At 39.2% G+C, this 18,599-nt stretch overlaps 1 protein-coding gene across 3 annotated transcripts in view; it reads left to right on the forward strand.

Moving 5' to 3' along the window:
* The window catches only part of NELL1 (neural EGFL like 1), a 286,520-nt gene that overhangs the window by 219,822 nt on the left and 48,099 nt on the right, over positions 1 to 18,599 (forward strand). The window lies entirely within an intron of this gene.

Below are 18,599 nucleotides of genomic sequence, written 5' to 3' on the forward strand. Positions count from 1 at the left end.
CTTGCCTGAAACTTTCCATGTTGAATTTTATCAGGGATGTATCTGCTTTTGCTTCCAGCATGCACTTTTAGTTAATTAGAAGGGACATCAAATGAAAAATGTTTGCTCCACCAGTTTCCTGTGGTGCAAGCTCAAGGTTTCCTTCTGCTTCTACTAAATTTGTTGTGCAAATTAGACCAGAATGCAGATGATTGCTTTTCACTTCAAGTTATTGAATTATTAATATTTGATTTGTTTCTAAGTCACAGTTTTTACAGAATCACAGCCTATTCAAAGATATCTCACTAGTCATGATTAGATTTTCCCTGTTCCCAGATTTTTCTTTTTCAAAATGTGTTTCTGACAGCCTCATAGTTCTGCCTTTCAGTTTGTTTCACAAAGAGCTGGTTCCTTGTCTACCTAAAATGAGGAGAAAGGGATCTTGTCAAACTCCATATAGAACTCTTATTATTTTCTTTATTTAGCGGAATTGGGATTTTATTTTGGTTTGTATTTATTGAGGTTTTATGTTACGTAACTAACTCAATGATGGGAGGTTTTTTTGCACTGCAGGTTTGTTAATAACTGTTTGCACATGCATTTAGTTTTGGATATGAAGTTGATTGTTAATGCAGGTTGTGTGCTGTAATATGGATGAGATTATAATTGGTGATTTTTTTAAGGAATAAATAAATGAAAAATAACTGTTACAGTTAAATTAGTGGAACCACTTGTAACCCAGTGATTGTGCAGTAATTTGTGTGTTTGTTTAAGTCACTTAAGCCCAGTTGTCAATAAATCTGCTTCAAACAGCTTCTGAAAACTGCTAAATACTCCTGTGGGTATAGTCAATCAGTGTATATTAGAAGGCCATAGTTTCTACTTCTCAGCATTGTTTATGATTATTTAAGAATGAACTAAGACATTTATGTTTTCATCTCACCTAGAATAAGTCTGAGTACTTACTTTTGCCTGTAGCCTTGTTTTAAATAGGAAAAATCCTCCAAAGTCTCCTGCCATGCAGGATGCTGGAGATGTGTTCTGTGTGTGTGACTCTGTGGTACTGCCAGCTCTGCCCAAAGGTGCCCTGCCTACCCAGATTTCAGCTCCTCAGCCTGGGATGCTTTCACCCAAGGGTCTTAGAACGTTCTTTTTTCTTGGAGCTGTAAAGGGACCTTCATCTCTGGAGCATGGATTCCCTAAACTATGGAAGGGATGGTTTAAAATTGATAAATGGAGGACATAACCATTTTTGACTCCTATATTTTTCAAGGCTTTTGTGTTGTTTTGATCTACAAGATGAGTTAGCACACCAACCAAAGGAAGCATGGCAGGTATGGTACTCTCATTATATCAAGCAATTTAGAGGTAGATGTCAGAAGGCGAAAGCTTCTGTGAATAAAATCTATACAACTTGAACCAGAAGGCAGTTTATTTTTTTTTCTTTGAAGATGTATAGAGTTTACTAGTATGCTACAAATCAAGATAATGATGCTAACTTTGAGAGATCTGACACACGGGCTGGTTGGGGGATGAACAGGGCTTTGTGTATGAGAATTTGTCACGTTTTAGCTGTGTTGGAGGGTTTGAAAACTTCAGCAGCTACATCTTACATTGTGTGCATGTTTCAGTGGCTAAGTGCACATCAGGTCTGTGAGAACACTTCAGCCTTCTGCAGGTGCATGTCCTGGCCAGACTGAATGCTCAGAGCAGAGGTGATGAACTGCCCTTGAAGCAGGTTCTTTCAGGAACAGGAGGCACTTCAGTAAAGGCTCCCTTCATTGTCTCTCTGCAGTTTGCTGAAGCCTTAAAGGACACCCAAGTATCCTGACCCCATGTTTGTTTGTTCTCCTGTTATTAACATCAGAAATAAGCACTTTGTTTTATTTAGTATATGGTACCACTCCCTCAATCACTATGACACAGCGGTGGGGCAACGATTCAAATCAAAGCCTAAATGTTCTTGGCAAAACCTTGTCTGATGGAAGCTCATGGTGAAGTGAGGCGTATCAGAAGTAAAGTGATGTGTTTTGGTCATGTATTAAATTTGCCACAGTGCATTTGAAAATGTCCTTCAAACTGACAACACAGCAATGTCTTATACATTATTTGTGAGCTGAAAGGACTCGTGACCAGCTAAAAACAGTATGACCCAAATTGGCTTCAATGCCATGTAAAGGGTAAAATGAGCCAGTAATTAGAAATTTTGCTGAAAAGCAGGTGTGTTTACTTCTGAGTATGAATCATATGTTACTCATGGTTTCTGACTGCCTGGTTAAAATTATGATATTAAGTTAATTAAAAATTCAGAGATATTTCAGAAGGGTAGGATTTATACCAGTAATTTACTCAGGTGAAATTAAAATACACATTTAAGGCTTATGTACAGATACATAATTCAACATGCTGCTAAGAAGAATTACCTCTTGCCATTCACTTTGGTTGACATGAGAAATCATCATAACAGTTGTGGGGCTATCTTTCCTTTTTGAAGGTGAACTGCAAATTGATATTCAGAGATACTGGCAAGTAATTCCTTTCTCCATCCATTCTTTAGGATGCTGTTTAAGTATGTGCTTGATGCTTCTAACTGAATTTTTGTAATATTTAGGATCTGATTTTATCTTCAAATCACTTTTCTTTTTGTTTATTTTGTGTTTTTCTGCCATGGCTGAAATCTATGATCTCTGTGATCATTACCATTTGATTATATTTAACACAGTTCTGACACTTGTGTTGGAAACCTTTGCTGTTGGAATTTTTAGTGATATTGCTGTATGATTCCAGCAGGATGGCTGAGCTGGAGATAGTTATCTGTAACTGTATTTAACACTGTGGGCTTGAACCCTGGTGCATCCTTGGCAGGGATCCCCATTAAAAGCTTCAGAGAGACATTTTGATGTGCAGAGAGGGGTACAAATATATGGTACTCTGTGAGAGCTGCTGGCAGCATGAACTCAAGTGCCCCAATTTTGCATCCATCTCATTTTCTTGCAACCTTTAAAACAGAAAACCTCTAGGTAATTCACTCAGCTTCTTTTTTCTGTCTATGGATGGGTGACAGGTCAGTGGAGTTTTAATGCTGGTTTTGTGGCCAGTTATTCTGTATTTGTGGAGTGTTACTGCTGCTGATGAAGTGGTGAGGATAAGATAGACAGGACAACCTATGATGTCAAAGGCAGGAATAAACAGATGATGGAATGCCTGGAAATTGTAGGCATTCCTTGAACACCTGCCTGCATGTGCTGGGGTGCTCTGTGTGGGTCTGAGAAATGCATCTGACCTGGGATCTGACCAGTGCTGGGTGTTATTTACTGTCTGCACAAATTATCATTTTGGGTGATGAGCTGGAACCTGCAGAAGGGTTTGAAGCAGTGGGCTCCCAACTAGGGGCAGGGAAGGAAAGTGCAGTATTTTTTCCAGGGGCTGCAGGATGGCTTTTAGAAATGGAAGTGCATTGCCTCCAAAACAGATTAAACACAAGTGCACCATAGCTTTTCTCCCCTGTCTTGTGACAGCTGCTGTCTGAAGTGGTACACAATAAATAGGAATATGTTTCTGGTACATTAGAAGGGCTCTGTGTGGGCTGGAGCTCATGGAGGTGGATATAGCTGTGATAGCAGTACATGTGTGTTTAGTCTTTATAAAGCACTGAAAAATGTGCTCTCACATCACATAGAATGATAAGAGAGATGTCAAAGATTTACCTGTTGATTATAAACAGAAGCAAGGGTAAGATATGGCAGCAGAGTGTCAGGATAATAACTAGGGTTATTTTTTCATGTTGTTTTGGGCTGGGCCTGCAAAGAATTCTCTAATATTGGGATGAGAGATAATATTTCAGTATGTACCATGGCTGAGAAATGTGCTTTGAATTCTATTAATTATATTGCAAACGAGTAGGTAAATTAAGGCTTGCTCTGTTGCAGTAGTTATATGTGGATTCTTCAGCACCTCACTGATTTCACAGGTGTGTAATGAAATGTTGCTGTACTTACATCTTCAGAATGTTACCTTACATCATGGGAATGAGGAGGTCTTTAGCTGATTTGTTTCATCATAGCTGGCAGTATGTGCAGTTGTTGCCTAAGAAGCTGCATAATGTCTTTGTGGTCTTGTCTCTTAAATTGCTTCTTCTGGAATATATTGTCTTCTGCAGTTTTTTGGATAAAACCCCTTTTAGTCTCTATTGCTGTGGACCCTATGGTTAGAAAAAATGTGAGAACTGTACTTATATGTGCCATTTCTTTGATTCTTAAGCTGGTTTATTGTTTAGGTATGTATCTATCAAAGACATTTCAGTCAAGGAGCCTGGTTTAAAAAATGACCAAATGAAAACCAAAGCAAAGCAGAGGTTTTTCCATGAGTACAGTAAGCTAAATGTCAAAACTCCCTGCCTATCTCTATCTATGATCTTTTGTAAAATAAGAAGTGAGGTTTATTTTGGGAAGCAAACCAGCTGTGCAGCTGTGGGCACAAGGCTTTGCATGAGATTCTCTCTAAAGCCTCTAGTTTCAAGGTGAGGCAAAGCCAGGATAGAGTGAGACAGGAGGGGTGAAGCAAGTGATGCTTAGCTGATTACAGAGAACAGCGGCTGTGGTTGATGTGTCACTCCTGGGGGTGTGACAGACCCAGAGATGGCAGATGTTCCAGGTGGCTGAGGTTGTCCTGCTCCATTTGCTGCCAAGCTGTTTTCTGCATTTGCCCCAGCAGTGCTTCTTGCAAAATGGCAAGGGTGATATCTTAATGTGACGGAAAAAACAAAGCTGTCATTTATAAAGATACCAGGGAATAGACCAAAGAGTATTTACTAGAAAAATCTGAGTAAGGCCATCTCTGAGGATCAAGGGGACATCTGTCTGCAAATCAACAAGTAGCTATCAGTGGAAGAAAAAGTTGTTTTATCTCAGTGTCAATCTCCCAGACCAAGAACACTATCACCCAGCTGACCCTCACATGAGGAGACAACTCATCCGTGTTTACTCTGCCTTATACATATATACAATAGTTTGATTTTAAAAGCCAAGAAAAAACACTAAGCTGACTGGGTTTGGGGTGGTGGTTTTGTGGTGGTGGTGGTTTGTTGGGTTTTTACATAATGTTTTTACCTTCCCGTGTAGTTTGTTATGTGCAGGTCTTTGGGTCTGTATATTTTTCTTTGTTTCTAATTAAAGAAATACCAGCTGTATTAATCTTTTATGTGACATGAGATGATATCTTGACAAGGAACAGATTGTTCTAACATGTTTTTATGATTTTTATGGTTTTTATGATTTTTATGATTTGTATGACTTGTGGTTGTATGTGTTGGGTATGTGTGGCAAAGTTTTGGTAGGGAGGGAGAGCAGGGAGGCTCCTCTGGAGAAGCTGACAAAAGCTTTTGACTGTCCAAGGCAGACCCAACACTGGCCAAGGCCAAGCCCAAACCCGTCAGCCACATTGGTATTGCCTCTGGGATAATGTTTTTAAGAAATGTTACTGCATAACAGCAGCTGGAGGAAGGAGTGAGAATGTGAGAACAGCTTTGCAGACACCCAGGTCAGTGAAGGATGGGCAGAGGTGCCTGTCTTTCCTAGATGAGACAAGAGCATGCTGTGAGGAATTTAGGCTGTCCTAGCTAAACAGTAAAAAAAAAAAAAAAATGCTAGGACCTCTCTTTGCCACACACTTAGCACCTGGAAATCACTGGGGAAGGGGAGGTTGGTTTGTTCCTGCTTCCTTGGTTTGTTTTGGCTGATGCTGCACAGTGTGGGATGTTTATTTGCCAAAGCCCACCAGAACCTGGGCTGGCTCTGTGCTGTGGCAAGCACATTTCTCTCCCTCTCAGGATTTTTCATAGAGGTGCACAGAGAGAAATGAAAGGGAAAACAATTTCTATTTCTGCTCCTTGTTTTCCCCGTGTGGAATGTGTTTGGAGAATTGCTTACCTGAGGTGAGTGCTTGGTTGGATTCAGGTGAGGATTGTTTGAGCCTGATGGCCAATCCAACCCACCTGGGGCTGGGCTCTCGACAGGGTCATGAGTTGTGTTAAAGTCAGAGAAAGTAGTATATAGTTTTAGTATCCTCCTTTTATATAGTATATTAGTGTATTTTAGCATAGTTATAATGAAGAAACAATTCAGCCTTCTGAATTGAGTCAGACATCAGCATTTCTTCCCATTGCATTTACAATACTGTGCACTCCAGTAGTCCTGGCAGGAGTGGGGAGCAGCTGGGGCTGGGGTTTGCCAGAAGCTGCAGAGCTGCAAGCTCTTCCCTGCACACTGTTACAGCCCCAGCAGGAACCAGGAGGAAGGAGAAAGCTTTTTGCCTTGAGTTTCCATGGAAAAAGTTTATTCCACGTGAAGGGGTAAGGCAGAAAAACCTCCATCAAGTCAGTGCAAGGGGTTAAATACAGCTACAAACCAGGGGGTGGCTACAGAAAATCAACCCATAGGGGGATTTCAAGGGTGGAGCAAGAGGATTTTATCAACATTGTGGGACCATCAGGATAGGGGAGGAGAGGGAAAGGCCATATGGGCCAGTGGGGTATCGTGGATTAGAGGATTTCCAAGTGGGTGTTTCAATCAGGAGTTGGCCCAGGGGCTGAGTGGCAGGGAGAATTCAGGAAAAAGGGGCAGGATTGCCTTGACAGGCAGGGAAGGGACTGGAACAATGGGAGGGGAATAGTTTGAGGGACAGCTTTAAGGGAGGGTACAATTTAGGGAAAACACTTGGGAAAAACATGGGAGGATAACTGAATGAACAATTTAACAACCTTTTAAAGAAATAAACATAAACTGCAACACTTATTCAACCATAAGTTCTAGTTAAGTACTACAGGAGGATCATCATGTTCAGATTAGGAGCAGCAAACTCTGAACTCTATAAAAGCCCTATGTTCCTGCTGAACCTGCAGCTGAGAGTTTATCTGGCCAAATTTTGTACAAAAGCCTTGCTCAGACTGAGGCACTGGATTTGGTTCTCTGTTAGAGGTTGTGCTACTTTAGTCCTTTCATAGAGTTCTCACTCCCTAATTTAGCATCTAATTTAGTTTATCACCAGGAACATCTCACACATTCTGTGTGCACCTGTATCTGCTTCAGGTTCCTCTTGGATTCTGAGGACTCAAGCAGTGAGATTTAAATTTGTTTAAAGTGGCAGAATCACCATTGAATCTACTTGAAGAAAACAGGACTATGAAGTGTTCAAAATTCTGGGCAAATATTTCTATTTGAGCAAACAGAAATAGTCATATGTTAATGAAATTTCCATTTTGCAGCTAAGAAGTTTCCATATTTGAAGCTTTCCTTATCATGTGAGCTGTACAGAAAAGACAGTTCCTTTAAAATATCAACTTCACGGTGAATTAACTACAAATGACATCTCATTTTACTGTGATAAAAAAACCAAAACCCAGCAAGTCTGCTTTTGAGTGCAGTGCAGTAATGATAATTTATAGCTTATTTTGCCAGGACATTGCGACCCCTTTGGTTTTTTTAAAACTTTTTTTCCAGGCAGATGCCTACATTAGTGGAAAACAGTAATTCCACAGAGAAGTACCAGAATTAGGTAGTAGACCAGCTAAAAACTGAATAAAAACTACCTCAAGCTCTCCAGCTACAGGCAGTATTTAAGGAACATTACTGAGTTTAATAAGCTCTTTGCCACCTTACTTTTTCTTATTAATAGCCAGCTCTGGACTGCAGAATCAATTGTGAATATTTGAATTTGCTCATAGCCTAGAAATAAAACTCCAGACTCAATAAAACTCAAGCAGGCATAGAGAGGTACTTTTAAAATTTTTAACACAGGAATCCTTTTGGCTTCAATGGGAATTTCACCTCAATGGAAGCCTTAGGATCTGGTGCAACTGGATTCAGTGAAATGAATAATAAATGGCTCTAGTGAAATAAAAGAGCATCTAGAGTGGGGTTTTTGTGTGGAACAATCTGTGTAATGAAGCTGCCAATTATGAATATGCCATTTTCAACTCCTTAATCTAACTAGCTAATCTAGGGGAAAGTTCCTTTTCAAACTGAGTAGAGAACTCTTTCTCTTAAGAAAATGTGTACAACTGAGAATTTTACTGTGTGGAGCCATGTTTCTGCTGAAGTTCAAAATAGTGAATGATAACATATTTAATGAGTGATCTCACTGAGGTTTATCAGGATGTAGTGAGGGAAAATGTTCCTCATTCATCGAAACAAGCATAAGAAACCAATTTCTTTTTGAGAAATACTCTGAGAAGTGAAGGGACTGGAGAAAAACCAGTGTCCATCTCTGTGTTCTGAGGGCCACCTTTCCCACCCCATGCTCCCTTATAGGTCCAGCTTTGCAGGAAGGAGCCAGAGGAGCCTCCTGGACTTAGATGGGTTTTTCTTCCAGGAGTTTGCTGTGGAGCTCATTTCTCTTTTTTCCTTTTTCTGAGCTTCTGTAAAAATAGTGTAAAGCTGGAAGGGGCAGGAGGAAAGGATAACACACAGCTGGGGGACTCTTGGGTGAGAGCTTTTCCCATGTTGATCAGAATTCATCACCACAAAAGCACTGGGCTGACATCTGGAGAAAGATCGTTTCCCCATTCATGTAATCCTTGTAAGGTGAATAAAATGGGATAAATCACTTTCCTAGGTGACTTATGTAGATTGTAGCTTATGTACAATGAGGATAACTAATCCAATTATCTTGCTTTAAGGAGTCAGGGTGAAAACACGAGTTAAACCCTTGCTGAAGGAAGTGCCATCTCCTTTTTACTGACATAGCTTCTGTGACATCCACAATTCTGTTGAATTTCAGTCCGTCAGAGTATCTGCTTTTGCAAACCCATGGTTTTCAGCAGTCTGCTCCAGGAAGATCTCATGCATGGTACAATACTACACTGCAGCAAAGAAGCCACAACTAAAGGAGGTGACTCTTTGTAGAATCTGCTCAATTGCATGCAGCATGAGGAGTCAAGTGTATCCTTAGGATTGAGCTCAGATGTATGTGCAGGGAAGAAATGAAATAGGAAATTTTGCTGATATGGAACCTTAGAAACTTTCTTTCCCCCCCCACCCAGGCTTTTTCTGTATCAAGTGAAACATTTTTATAATCTATCGTTCCTTTGCTAGTGATGTGTCAGTGTGCTGCAGAAAGTACCTAATGTACCCAAAGATTTCCCTTCACAGTAGACTTTTTCTGGATAATCCAACATACCATACCTGGTGACATATTAAAAATAAGTAAAATCAATGGAGTAATACCATTGATTGTGTTCTTGTGTTTGGAAGAAGCTTACTAATCTGTCAGTGTGGCATTAAAGCCTGCTCCAGGTTCAGTGCTCACTAACTCACTCTGCAGTTCCCTGTTGCTTTTGTTAGGCTTATTTTCATGCCTGTTGTCTCCAGAGAAAGAATATGCAAGATGTTAAAATAATACTGTGCTTAAGGTGGGGTAGGTATGAAGCACAGAAAGAGACTCATATGGTTCTGATTGAATATTTCCTTTGCTAGTTCCACTATGATTGAAGCCACTTTAAAATAACAGTCACACTGAACTCCAGGAGCTATATGTCAAAGTTATTTTCAATCTTTTTATTATGTTATGATAAAAATCATTCAGTCCTTCACATTTGCAGAAATAGAGTTCTTCCTAAATACATCAATCATTTTCTTGCTTTTAAAAAGGAACTTCTGATTTAGCAATTCAGGCAGTTCAATAGCTGGAGTTTCCTACTGCTTAAGATGTGCAACATCTGAAATATTTCTTTCAGCATGTAGTATCTACTGAGTAGATCAGGCATTTCAGAGACAAACAGAATGGTAAAGTTTATATGTGAAAGAGTGAAATTACCTTTCTTAGCTGATTTTTTTCTGAAGAGACATTCTCTGTTTGTTGGCAATCTCATCTTCGGAATGGTACTCATTTATCTTTTGAATGAGACATGAAATGAAAGCCCTAAACACTGCTGGTCATCAAAGATCCAGTTGAACCTGTATCCTATTTCAGCTTGTGTAATTGAATCCTGCCTTCTTTAGCAATGTCAGAGAAATTACCAGCTGAAATAGCTGTCTGGCAAACGTGGAGTGGCACCCACGTCTTAATGGCATAGATGGCCATATTTCTGTGGAAGTTTTCAGGCTCAGAAGTGAAATTGTAGTCATGAGGAGAAGGTTGGTTCTTCTTTTGAGTTTTATCAAAGTATTAACACTGTTTATCCCACAAGTCAGTGCATGGCCAGTATGTTTATTTTACTTGCTTACATGACAACTTGAATTCCAATCTACAGATGTTTTATGAAGATCTACTTTTTCATTAGATGTTTTGGAGCACAGGTGGTACTGCAGTGTGGGAGAGATGTTTAGTTGTTCATTGTGGTTATGTAAGGAAAAATTTGTCTCTGTCAATTGTTTGTGATTAGGTTTCCTAGAAGGAGACCTAGTGTTTTCTCTGGTGTTTGTTGGTTTGCTGTTTTCTCATTACCATGGATTCGGTAAGGAATGTCCTGTGAGCTGTGTCGGCCCCTGCAGACAGTGAGTTTAGTAGTTATTTTGGGTTTGAGGGGCCAGGTTTCGGTAGTTGTCAGGGCTGCTTTTGTGAGAAGCTGCCAGAAGCTTCTCCCATGTCCAGCAGAGCCAAGGCCATTTCCAGAATGGACCTGCTGCTGGCCAAGGCCAAGCCAACCAGCGATGGGAACAATGCCTCTGATAACAGATTTTAGAAGGAGGAAAAGGTATTGTGCAGAAGGATTTGCAGCCAGAGAAGATCAGGCTGAGAAGATGCGAGGGGAACAGCCCTGCAGACAGCCAGGCCAGGGCAGAACGAGGGGCAGGAGCTGCTCCAGGCACTGGAGCTGAGATTCCCCTGCAGCCCCTGGTGAGGCAGCTCTGTCCCTGCCCCACGGAGAGCACAGGGGGCACAGACCCACCTGCAGCCCTGGGGAGCCCACACCAGAGCAGGGGATGCCCAAAGGAGGCTGAAATTGGAGAAATTCATGGAGAACTGTCAGAATCTGTGCTATTTATGACCCTGAGATTGTAGAAAGTCTCTGTCTCTCAGCCCCCTGCCAAAGCAGAAGCCATAATTCGTCTGTGCTGTTTTCAAGGTTGTTTATTCTGTTTAACATGTTCTGCTGCCCTGCCCAGCTCTGCCCTGCAGGGCAGCGTGTGGGGCTCTGCCCTCAGTGGGATGTTACAAACATTAAATACCAGAAACTCCCTGGGCTGGATTTACAATAACATGCCAATAGCTGTCACCTACGTTGGACAGTGTGTCCCCAGCCTGAACCAACAGAAAAATGCCAACACCACAGTGAAACATGGAGGGCATGAAGAAGGAGAAAAAGGACAAGGCACACCCAATTTCCTCCATTTTGTCCCCTTTGGACCCCTAATCTAGAATCCTAAGATTCTACTTTTGCACCTGTGCCACACTTAATTATTACTTATATCAAACACTCAGAGCTTGTAATTCATCCTGTAAGACTGAAAACTCTTTTCCATGGACAGAGATCACAGCCAGTGTCTCTGGGGGCTCTGTCCAGGGGTGTTCCTGACCCCTGCCAGGGTCCCAGACCTGCCAGGACAGCCAGAGGGATGCCCTGGATTCACACAGAGAACTGTCTCCTGTGGGAGGTACCTCACACTGCAGCAGGCGCAGGATGCTTCTCCCAGCAGCAGAAAAAGCCTGTGATGATCTGACCATCACATGAACCGACCATCAGCTGTGCTGATCTTCCATTTCCCATCTCCCTGTGCTGCTGAGGGGGAGGAGGCAGAGCCTGGGAAGAAAGGTGGGATGGAGAGAAGGTGGTTTTAAGGTTTATTTTACTTTTCACTATCCTGCTCTGATTTTTTTTTTAATTGATAAATTCAATTAAAATCTCTAATTCTAGCCTGTTTTGCCCATAACAGTATTTGGTCAGTGATCTCTTCTGTCCTTATCTCAACTCATGAACTTTTGCTGTATTTTCTCTCCCCTGTTCAGCTAGAAGGAAAGAGACAGAGAGGCTTTGGTGCATGTGTGGCATCCAGATGAAGAGTGAAATTAGCCAGAGAGAGACAATAAAATATTTACTAAATGCTCCTGATGCATCCTGACATTATAACTCCCAGTCTTGTGCTATCTATAATTTTCATTACCTTGTTTTGTGCTTGGTTTTGATTCTGATGTTAGAGAAAGATTAATCTTCAGGGTCACCCATTACAGCAGTGTGAGCAGGGAAGGGCCATTTTCCCTGATATTCTCCCAGGCCAGCTGTCCTGTCCACCTCTTGTGACAGACACAGCTCTGGAAAAGGCTTTCCAAAATCCAAAGTCAGTTAGTTCAAAATTAATTAAAAATGGGGGAAAAATCTCAGTGTATTTCAAGAGATTTTTGGTTTTTGTCTGTTACAACCCTGGCAGGTTATGAATTCTAAAGTGAATGGAAGCTGCTTTTGGAGATGGGACTTCAATTTTATAGAAAAGCCTTTCTTTCCCCCACCTTTTATTGTTTTGGTTTTTGCCAATATCCAACGCAGAGTTTTTCAGTTTTTTTCCATTAACTGTGTGGAGAAAGTAAAGATTTTATTCATCCCTCAGAAGTTTTTTCCCATTTTCCCATCTGAAATCTTGTTCTTCTATAGAGAAATCTCCAACTTTGATAGAGGTCAGAGCTGATGCTGTTTGAGGTGTGTGTGCTGACAGCAGTAACAACCCCCTCAGTGATGCCATTAATCATTTGCAGGTTGGGGAGTCAGATATGGTGTGATAATGCCTGGCTATTCCTAAAGCTTCCCTTTTGAGATCACTTGAGTCATAGGTTTTTTTTGAAGAGAGATTTGATTATTTTTTTCCCAATCTCTCCTCCCCTTATCTTTTCTCAGCAGGTTTTATTAGGTGTATATATTACTGAATAAGATGAAAGAAGTAGATGGATGATGGTGGGTCACTGAGGATGCAGAATCTAATCAATACTGAGCAGAATTTCTCTGTATCTAATGTCTGTCTCACTGAATTGACTGTAGGAGATTTTTTTCACATTCTCTCCATGACATGTATAGTTTGCAAATATGAAAATAATTAAATAGAACATTTCAGAAAGAGGTAATCCACCACTCCCTCGTCCAGCCACTATAAAAAGACACATTTCTTTGTTACAGTTGTAGGTTGTCCTAGTTGTGCTAAAAGTTTCCTTACTGTGTGTTAAAGAAATTAACTGCTGTGTTAAATCCATTATTATATCTTCGTGCTGCAATCCACAAAAGGAAATTGGTCACTTGGTCCATTTGCTGTAGAGCTTCAACAGGGAACTGATTCACTGTAAAAAGAAATTGAAATAGCTCCTTTGGAGGGAATTCTTCCAGGGAGAAGGAGCATCCAGAGCGAGAAATGTGATATAGTTGACATTGCTACTCTGTTAACTTGTGGAAAAATGGAAGACATGTCGCCTCATTGCATTTAATGTGATTTTTCATGAATGCTAAATTCAATCTAGTTAAGGAAACTTATATACAGTATATTCACATTTCTGGATTTCACGTTCCACTCTTCTTTACACTTCTCTATATTAAGTGTCAGACTTAAAGGGCACAGACATTTTTTCTAAGCCAAATTGAGAAGTAAAATGAGGGAAGAATTTTGTCAGTCAAACCTAAAAATAACTGCCTGTATGTGCAACAAACAAATTTCTGTTTTCCACTGAAGAAATGATAGCTTTTTTAGAGTCATGAAGAAAAGGGTCCAACCAAACCAAGAAGTGACTCCCTAAATGTTTTACTTTTCACTATTAGAATGTCTTACTTTTGAATATAAATTTTAAAAATTATATGTCATGTGAAGGACCGACCATATCAGAACCAAAAGGTAAAAATAAAAATATTTTATCAATCTGTAAATACCTATAGGCTTTCTGGTTTTTCATAAGCTTTTCATTTATACTGTTAGTTGTACTGAAACAGGCTGAAAACCCTGACCTATTAAATTTGAGGAAGAGGGATTTTGTGAGAGCCTAATTTTTCTGACAGAGTGATAAAAAGCTTTGTCAGTCTTTACCACAGTAAGTTATCTTCCACTATGAGTAGTCATGTGGATTTCAATTACCTAATAATGATGTAAAGTACAGCTCAATGAAATGCTAGCCAGGGAAAATTAATCCAAAAAGTGCAATTAATGAAAGGAACATTAAGTTATAATACATATTCAAAAAACATTTTGAAAGTAACATTTGATTCAAAATATATGAGTCGCTTATCTGATATTGTGAGCATCAAGCTTTATAAATATTGGGATATATTGTAAGGTTGTAGTTTGTCTATTAAAAAAAAAAAAACAAACAACTTTATAACACTTAAGAGTTATAGTTGGCTCCTTCCCAGAACAGTTGATGATTCTAAATTTCTGGGCACAGGATGAAGGTGTTGTTCAATCCTCAAGTTCCAGATTGCTCTAGTGAATGAATAAAGTCTGGTGGGAACTAGAAGGATAGGAGTATCTTATTTTTGTGGCTCTGAAGATTTTGGCTGGCTGAGTTTTAATCTTCACAGGAAAAAACCTTTGTCTGAGTGTACAGTGTTATAGAATCTTTGAGGTGGATAGAAAAAGGCCATATAATGTTGGCATTCTGACGTATCAGATAATGCACATGCAGAAAATTTGAGGAATGTAAGCACAGAAACAAAACTGAAGAATGGAGGGTGTCATTCCAGCCTTTCTCTGTGTGTATTTCATATTGGCACATGATGTGACTGTGTGTACTTTCTGGGAGTGCTGCCACAAGTGAGGCAGCAGAACTCACTTAGCACAGAGCATCTTTTCTCTAGATTGTGTAGGAAAGCACAGGAAAGGATATAGTCTTTGAATGTACGTAGTGTTAGTTTGTTTTTCCAGCACAAAAACGGGGGAAACAAAAAAACCCTTGACAATCCTGCAAGTTGCTTGAGGAGTTACTGTAGAATATGTTTTATGAAGTGCATTGCATCAGATATGATTATATACTGTATTTATAATCCAGTTTAGGGATGATAAGCAATAAAAAATACATTGAAAATTATATCATTCAAACAAATCTAACAGATTCCAGTTTTGAGCAGGTCAACCATAATAATCTATCTTAATTGTCACGTTATTAATATAAAACAGAATCTTTTTTTGTGTGTTGTATAAAATAGCACTAATATGATGGGCAATGTCAGTTTGTGGCCATGGAGATTGTTTCCTAGTTGGAAACAACTGTTCAAGTATTCATCATATAAAAAGAATGGATATTATAGTTGTTTATTGAGGTCAGTAATAGGCATTGTAAGGCAAGGGATGAACCTGGCAAGACCTGGTATAAACTCATCACAAGTCTTGGGTTCCTTTCTGTGGGTAAAGATCCAGAGAATTTGGCAAAGTCATCTTCCAAGGACACAGCTGTCTTAAGACAGCCAGACAGAAGATTTTATTCCTTAGGATTATTGAAAGCTAAGGTGAAGCCTCCTTAAAATATGAGTTTATACTGTAAAGATGAAATGATTGCTGTTATTAAGGGCTGACTTGGCTGAATATGGTTCCTCCTACTTATAGAAAGAAAATCACATGCACCTATTTAGTTGCACCTGTATATTTTGTGGATATCTAATACATAGGTACCACAGCTTATATGTACCTGAACTGATGTCTTTTAAGAACGCCCCAGGAAGGAGTGCCAATATTCTTGTAAATATTGGCAGATAATCACAGTATTCATGAATTCTCATTTACTTTTCTTCTACTTCCCTCTCAAAAATACCCAGTGTTGTTGTGAACATTCTGTTACTTCCAGAAATTAATTTGAAAGTGAGATAATCTAATCTAAATTCAGTGTAACTGTAAATACTGCCAAAATATGCTTTCAGGACTAACATAGCATTATATGTGTACTGTGGGGTGTAGGTCATTGCTTGTTTTCAGAAAACAGGGATGTCTGTGTCTAAATTGTACATTACTGATTCTAAACCACAATTTGTGATTTTTGTCTACACTTGCTCTATGGGGATAAGTAAGAAAAAAAAAACAGTAACAAAAAACCAGCCTAAATAGTTATGCGTTTTTGATGTATTTTTCTTGTCTTTTATAATAGTGGATATCTGTGCTGGAACAACATATTCTAGATCTGCAGAATTATGCAGATGACTCTGAGTAGCCCCCATGGGGAGGGATTCTTATATAGCAGTGAAGAAGTGGAACAAAAATGGTATTTTCATTATTCTAATTCTGTTTTTTAATCTGTGTTAGGCACACTCTTGTGCATGTGTGTACATTTAGAGTGGCTTAGGTGGGAGAGGATGCCTGGCAGAGGATGCAAGGGCTGTACCATCAAGTAAAAATAAGTGAGGAAAAGAGGACTTGTGGTATTTTTCACTCTTGGTGCAAGGGACAGCACCATTAGGTTCACTGTTTGTGTCATGATTTTTACAAGACATTTCCCAAAGTGTTATTTCTCTAATTGCACCTCTGAGGGAGTAGAATCAGCTCTGCAAGAAGACAGTGTGCTGATATGGTGCAAAACAGTTTCTGGTTACATATTTTATCTTCTTGCCATGATTTATCATTTTACAGGGATGTGGATAATTAGAATATAAAATCCCTTTTGATGATTGCATGAACTTCTTTGGAGCTGAGGAGGGTGTCTAATGCTTAAGGAATAGTAACCAAGTGGTGAAAATAATTGAGATGCTCTTGAATTTTTAATTTTTTTTCCTTTTGCCTCTGGTTAGATGGATGTGGGTCATGGGTAGATAATGTAGCATAGCTAGTTCTATGCTTGTGATGCTTCATACATCAAGCTCTTTATTTCATTGTTAATGTTCTCTGACAGCATCACAGCACTTAGATGTGAGGTTTTTTAAATTTATGTACTGCAGATTTGGCTACTTGTTGTTAACATATTGCAGCTGTAAGAATTATCAGGTGAATAATACTATGGAAATAATTTGAGATTTTTTTTTAAAAAAACAACTATATTTGACTTCTTACTGTAATTTAAAATTCAATATAAACTTCAACTTATTAATAAAAATAAAGGAGTAGATTTGATTATTTGTTTTAGCAAAAGGCTTTAAAAATAATAATAATAAAAAATCCACTAGTGTGAAACTGTTCTAATGCCTCTGGCTATGAATATATTATGGATCTATATCTTCATAGAAAACATTTCCACTCTGCCATCTTCATTTAATTCAGTCATTTTCTGCTTTATTCAGTTCACCTGGGTTAAATTTTGTTTACACTGTAATGCAATTTATTTTATTGAATGTGATTCTCATATGTCCCTCTGAGGGATACATATAGCTCCAGCCTGCAACTAACCTTCCTGTTTGGTGTCTTCATTTCTGAAATCTGCTTGCATCAGAAGTGTATCAATAATGAAGCTGGCAAGAATTTAATGTCATGGAAAATATGTCAGAAGCAAAGGCAGTTTGTGTGTGTATAGCTTTGTGTGACCTTTTACACCCTCATATTTCACTGCCCATATTACTTTTTGCATGAAACCAGGAGAGCAATTTGTACTGGAGATGCTTCTGCAGGGAATGTTCATGCTTGACAATTAAAAGGCATTCATTTCCTCTGATTAGCCTTTTCTTCAACTTCAAGATATTTTGGCAGATTTTCTTACTCAATGTAATTTGCTCTTGACATCTATTATGACTTAGTCATGCTTTCAAATACTATATAATGTTTGTAATGTTAAAATACAATATATAATTGACTTACAAGGCTTCTAAAAAGAATATAATTTTTCACAGAAAATGATGTAATCTTTTGACTGCATATTTTTATGAGGAAAAAAATACTTCGTTTCACATCTCTCTTTTCAGGGAGTACAGGCAGTTGCTTGGATTCATTTTCTTTATTCTTCAGTGTTTTGGAGACCTTTGTTTTGCTGTTTTGAGTAGCTCTGAGGTTTCTGACAGCAGTGGAAATGGTTAGGACTGAATATAATGTGCACAAGTGGCAGGTGGACATCCTGCACATGGTTCCTGTCACCTGAGCCATCAAACTTCTCTGACACTCTTTCATGCCACGTTTTGTACTCACTGTTTTTCTCCACCGAGGGCAAAAAGCAGCTGCCACTTGCCCACGAATTGCTCAGTGCAAGCCATCTAAAGCAAGGCTGGAGTAAATCTCTCTGCTCAAAAGGGGAAGGATTTTAAATAACCAGGCTGCGGAGAGAGGGTGGAGCAAACTTTTGGGTTTCAAATGTAAAGATTTTTAACTTTTCTCCAAAAGAAAACTCTTGTGATAGTCTTGTGACCTCTTCTTTCCACTATATTGGTAGAACAGAGTCTTTTTTGGTTGTTCAATTACTCTGATCGAACAGGTGGATGAGTAACACTGAGCAGGCAGTGAATTTCAGACATGTTTAATTCACCCCTTATGTTCATTGAGGCCTGTTCTGGGTTTTACATGTGAGTGAGAAATAACAGAGATCTAAACAAAAGAGCCTTCACCTACAGAATACCAGTGAGAATGCTCAAGTATTTTCTTGAAATCAAAACTGTGGGATATACTTCTCCAAAAACACTTACTGCTTTCTAGCCCCTCTTTTATTGTGTGAGAGATAGATGTTACTATCTGTTCTTAACTTATAACGGGATGCTGTGAGGAAGAAACTGTAGGAAATGGATCAGTGGTTTCACTGCTGGAAGTCTGAATAAGAAC

Source organism: Lonchura striata, chromosome 5 (assembly GCF_050655825.1).
Source record: "Lonchura striata isolate lonStrDom1 chromosome 5, ASM5065582v1, whole genome shotgun sequence".
In the NCBI taxonomy this organism is placed as follows: Eukaryota; Metazoa; Chordata; class Aves; order Passeriformes; family Estrildidae; genus Lonchura; species Lonchura striata.